Source organism: Piliocolobus tephrosceles, chromosome 2, assembly GCF_002776525.5.
Source record: "Piliocolobus tephrosceles isolate RC106 chromosome 2, ASM277652v3, whole genome shotgun sequence".
Taxonomy (NCBI): Eukaryota; Metazoa; Chordata; class Mammalia; order Primates; family Cercopithecidae; genus Piliocolobus; species Piliocolobus tephrosceles.
In genome coordinates this window covers 48,841,842-48,847,841 of record NC_045435.1, presented here as the reverse complement: position 1 = coordinate 48,847,841, position 6,000 = coordinate 48,841,842, and positions in this window count along the sequence as shown.

The window sequence follows — 6,000 nt, the reverse complement described above, 5'->3', positions numbered from 1 at the left end:
GTATAGGGGATTGAAGTAATTATTTCAAAGAAGTATCTATACTCCTATGTTCTTTGCAGCATTATTCACAATAGCCAAGATATGAAATCAACCTCAGTGTCCATCAGCAAATGAATGAATAAGTAAAATGTGGTATGTATACCCAATGGAATGCTATTTAAAAGGCTGTATAAAGAAGGAAATGCTGTATACAAACTCGGATGAACCTGGAGGACATTTTGCTAAGTGAAATAAACCAGACACAGAAAGATAAATATTGCATGATTACACTTATATGTAGAATCTAAAAAAGTCTAACTCATAGTAGTAGAATGTAGAATGGTGGGTTACCTCAACCATGGATTAGATAAAGAAAATGCAGTCACATACACCATGGAATACTACACAGCCACAGAAAAAAAAAAAAAAAAACCGTGTCCTTTACAGCAGCATGGATGCAGCAAGAGGCCATTATCCTAAGCAAATTAACACAGGAACAGAAGACGAAATACCACGTGTTCTCACTTATAAGTGGGACCTAACTATTGGGTACTTGTGGACATAAAGATGGCAACAATAGACACTGGAGACTGCTGGGGGAAGGGAGGAAACTAGGAGTGGAAATGTGAACCATTGGGTACCATGCCTAGTACCTGGGTGAGGGGATTATTTGTACCCCAAACCTCAGCATCACGTAATATACCAAGGTAACAAACCTGCACATGTACCCAATGAATCTAAAATAAACGTTGAAAATACTTTAAAATAAATAAATAGAAATTTTATTTTACCTATGTGTAAAATTAACTAAGATTGTGTTTACATAACAAAGGAAATCTCATTTAAAAAGATCTCATCTAACTGACTATTTGATGCTCTTTAGAGTGAATATTTAATTTTTAGTAAGTTGTTTTGCCATGATAGAGTCACGGATTTAGAAATTGGACCTTTTTAAGGAGTCTCGTCATAGAATAAAAGCCATTCTTCTTCGCATTGTTCTCACATATTGCACAAAGCCTTAACCCTATGTCCAATTTTGTTATTAGATTAAGTAAATTAATTAAACTATCATTTAAAAAGATGGATTACCAGGACTGGGGGTGAGGGGTGAATGGCGAAAGTTTAGACATTGGTCAAATGGTACAAAGTTTCAGTCAAACAGGGGGAATAAGTTTTAGATATCTATTCTACATCATGGTAGCCATAGTTAATAATAACATACTGTATATTTCAAAATTGCTAAAAGATTAGATTTTAAATGTTCTCACCACGAACACACAAAAGATAAGTGATAGATATGTTAATTAGCTTGATTTAATCTTTCTACAATGTATGTATATGATCACATTGTACCCCGTAAATATCTACAATTATTATTTGTCAATAATAAAAAATTAGATATTATTATTTGCTTGTCAAATTGGCAGTTTTTTTAAAATTTAATTTTAAATGTTGAGAAGAGTGTAACGAGATACTCTGATACAAATAAACATTGACATAACCTTGATGAAATATAATTTGAAAATTCTTAGAAAGCTTTGAGGTTTTTGCTTTTTGTTTTTTGTTTGTTTGTTTGTTTGTTTGGAGATGGGAGTCTGGCTCTTTCGCCCAGGCTGGAGTGCAGTGGCCGGATCTCAGCTCACTGCAAGCTCCGCCTCCCGGGTTCAGGCCATTCTCCTGCCTCAGCCTCACAAGTGGCTGGGACTACAGGCGCCCGCCACCTCGCCCGGCTAGTTTTTTGTATTTTTAGTAGAGACGGGGTTTCACCGTGTTAGCCGGGATGGTCTCGATCTCCTGACCTCGTGATCCGCCCATCTCGGCCTCCCAAAGTGCTGGGATTACAGGCTTGAGCCACCGCGCCCGGCCGGTTTTTGCTTTTTGACCCAGACATTCTACTGCAAGGAAACCATCCAAGGTAATAATCAGTGAAGAATATAAGTATTATGTACAGGGGCACTTATTGCACTGTTATTCATAAGAAGAAAAAAATTTAAAACAACCCATTTTCAAATACTAAGGGAATATCTAAATAAATTGTACTACTTAAGATGGAATGTCATATAATCATTAAAATTGTGTTTTGGAAGAATTTTAGCAACATGGGAAAAGTAGAAGATGTACTGTTAAGTGATAGAAGCAGACCGCTCTACATAAGTTAAATAATGATGTGTCATGTGCACAAAATAAATCTGGAAAGAAATACACAAAAATACCAATGATACTATCTTGCTAATGGGATGACAGGTGATATTTTTATTTTTCTTAAAATCCCTCCACATTTTCCAAGTGTTTTTATAATAAGCATGCAGTATTTTATAATAAAGTGTGTTATTTTATAATAAAGTGCATTATTTTATAATAAAATATGTTAAAATGTGTATTATGTTTACATATGCTATACAGAATATCTGTGTATCCACAGTATGCTCTCAGCAGGATGAGGGCATGAGGACCTTATGTCATCCTTAAGATGACAGGTCAGGCCTTTCATGATATGTTTGCTGTCTACCTTTGTAGTTCGACTGCTTACTCTTCTCAGAACCTTCCATTTCACTTAAGTCATGCTAAACGACTTGCAAGCTCCCCGCACACGCCATGTTTGTTCTTGTCTCAGCATCTCTACAGATGTTGTTGTTTTTTTCTTCCTGGAATGCTCTGGGCTTGATTTCAGGAGCAGAGAAGTTCATTCCTTTAGAGAAAAGACTTGTAAGAACAAGAGAAGGGCCTCAGTTCCAGGGGTTCTGGGGTACAAGGCAAAACATCAAGACAGGATGTCAGGCAGAGGGGAATAAGGTGGAACCCCAGTTATGAGAATTGAGTAACCAAGAAACACATTAAATTAGGTGCTAGAAAACCTGATGCTAAGTTCTCTAATGCTAGACTAAAACCCTTTGGTTCCCACTCCCTGAAGATATTACCGACGCCCATATTTTAATCTAAAAACAAAATCAAATTCTAAAGCTAAATAAACAATGAATTGTAATTATTGTACCATGGTTCATCTTCATGAGAAGGAGTGAGGGAGAATTTGTTTTATCCTTAACCCTTGCTGAATAATCATCTAGGTCAGCCTCTGTCAAGCTTCCTCTATATACGAGCTTCTCAACCTGTTTCACATCATAGAGCTGATAGAAGTGATATCTTTATGGCACATAGGGGTAAATACAAGAGGCCCCCATGGACACAAATAATCAGCCTTGGTTCTCTGTGGGCCCCAGTCCTGGCCAGCTCCCCTTAGGGCTAAAATGATCATTATCTCAACCTACCTGAGACGCATTCCCTGCACACCAACTCTGATCTACATCATTCCAGGCTGAGTTGAGTCTAGTCAGCTTGCAAATGTCCCCAGGAAAAGAGATTTCCTCCCTCTTCCTTAGGTAGTTTTTCTCCTTTGGCAGTTTCCTCAGATGTTGCCATCTGAATAGCAACCAGAGAATCCTCCTTTCAAACCACACACTTGTCTAGGCACCACTACCATTTTTAAGGACTTTATTTTAGCGTACACCCATGATTGCATTCTTTAAAGAAGCAATTTCCTGTTACTTTCTTTTGTACAATACCCTAACGTTATGCTGTACCTTACATATGATGACCAGACCATGACTTGCATTTCAATAGATTGCTTAATATGCATCTTTTCTATCAAGAGTCAGCAAAATTCTGTAAGTGGAGACAGAAGTAAATCAGTTAGCAATCAGCCAACAGCTATTTTATTCCGGTTGTGTGAGGGGCCCTATAATAGATCCTTCAGGAAGGAAAAAGGAACAAAAGAAAGAGAAGATGTGAGGAGTTTCTGTTGACCACTGTCTTCTGGTGTCTTATGATGCACCACAAACAGACTTATTTCCACCTTTCTTATTCTCTGCTAAAATACCATCCCTAAAAATGTGCTGCTTAATTTTGGTGATCGTATTTCAAAGGAATAATAGATATGGAAAAAGGCAATTTTATAAAAGTACCATCAACTGTTCCTTTTTAAGGTAACAGTTAAAATGCTACCTATTGCAAATTGCTCAGGCTTAATTTCATTTCACCAAAGATAGGAAAATGATCAAATATATTTTGATTTGTTAATCTTGCCGATTAGCTGAACTAGTTCCTACCATGAGCAGCTAATGGGAAGAGGTGGTATTCCGGACTATATAGATTCATTCTTTGTTCCTGTCCCTCCCACTTCTCCAGTGTAGAAGTGTTGGTGCATAAAACTGTGAAATCATTTACATTTTCCTTCTACCTAATGCTTCCTTAAAATGGCACATGCATCCCTTGCTTTGGAAAGTAGTAGCTGCTGTGCTTTTTTCTAGCTCCCATTTTCCTGATAAATAATAGTACTTAGTTCTAATAGCGATAGCAGCAACCTTAGAAGAGTTTCAACAACAAGACTTAGGCAGAAACTACTCTTCATTTTAAAAAGCTTTACTTGTCAGATAAAGATTGAATATATTCAACAAGTCCAACATGATGATTTGATACACATACACACTGTATAATGGTTACCACAATCAAATTAATGAATACGTCCGTCACTGCCCATCCTGCACGGTGGATCCCCAGAACGTGTTCATTTTAGCACGGAAAGTTTGTACTTTGATCAACATCTCTCCAGTTTCCGTACCCCTGCCCCTGGAAACCACCGTTCTCCTCTCTGCTTCTATGGGTTCAGCCTTTTTCAGATTTCATGTACGTATTAGTCCGTTCTTGCAGTGCTATAAAGAAATACCTAAAGCTGGGTCATTTGTAAAGAAAAGAGGTTTCATTGGCTCATGATTCCGCAGACTCTACAGTGGGGGTGTCCAATCTTTTGGCCTCCCTGGGCCACATCGGAAGAAGAATTATCTTGGGCCACACATAAAATACACTACTAACACTAACTAACAATAGCTGGTGAGCTAAAAAAAAAAAAAATTGCAAAAAAACTCCTAATACTTGTGTGTGTGTGTGTGTGTATTATCTTAATTCTCAAAATATTCTTAAAAGGCAAACACAAGTATTACTGTATTTTGCAGATGCAGAGATCGAAATTCACACACAGTAACTACATCATGAAGCCAGGTGCCAAATGCTAGAGGTCACATTCTGAAACACCTCTCAGCACCATCGCACACTCAGATTATGTGCGTAGTTTCCTAGCTCTGAGAATAAAGTTCAAACTCCTCAATTCAGTATATAAGGCTTTATAGCATGGTGTTTGGTTACATGAATACGTTCTTCAGTGGTGATTTCTGAGATTTTGGTGCACCCATCACCTGAGCAGTATACACTGTACCCAATGTGTCGTCTTTTATCCCGCACGCCCTTTCTCCCAAGTCCCCAAAGTCCACTGTATCATTCTTATGCTTTTGTGTCCTCATAGCTTAGCTCTCACTTGTGAGTGAGAACAAAGGATGTTTGTTTTTCCATTCCTGAGTTACTTTACTTAGAATAATGGTTTCCAATTCCATCCAGGTTGCTGCAAATGCCATTATTTCATTCCTTTTTAAGGCTGAGTAGTAGTCCATGGTGTGTGTGTGTGTGTGTGTGTGTGTGTGTGTGTGTGTGTGTGTGTGTGTGTATACCATTTCTTTATCCACTCGTTCTTGCTGGAGTAAGGTGGTATCACATTGTGGGTTTTATTTGCATTTCCCTGACCATTAGTGATGCTGAGCAATTTTTCATGTTTGTTGGCCATTTGTATATCTTCTTTTGAGAATTGTCTATTCATGTCCTTGCCCACTTTTTTTTTTTTTTTTTTTTTCTTGAGACAGAGTCTCGCTCTGTTGCCCAGGCTGGAGTGCAGTGGCATGATCTCAGCTCACTGCAACCTCCACCTCCTGGGTTCAAGCGATTCTCCTGTCTCAGCCTCCTGAGTAGCTGGGACTACAGGCATGTGCCACCATGCCTGGCTAATTTTTTGTATTTTTAGTAGACATGGGGTTTCACCGTGTTAGCCGGGATGGTCTCTATCTCCTGACCTTGAGATCCACCCGCCTCCAAATGCTGGGATTACAGGCACGAGCCACCGTGCCCAGCCTAGCCCACTTT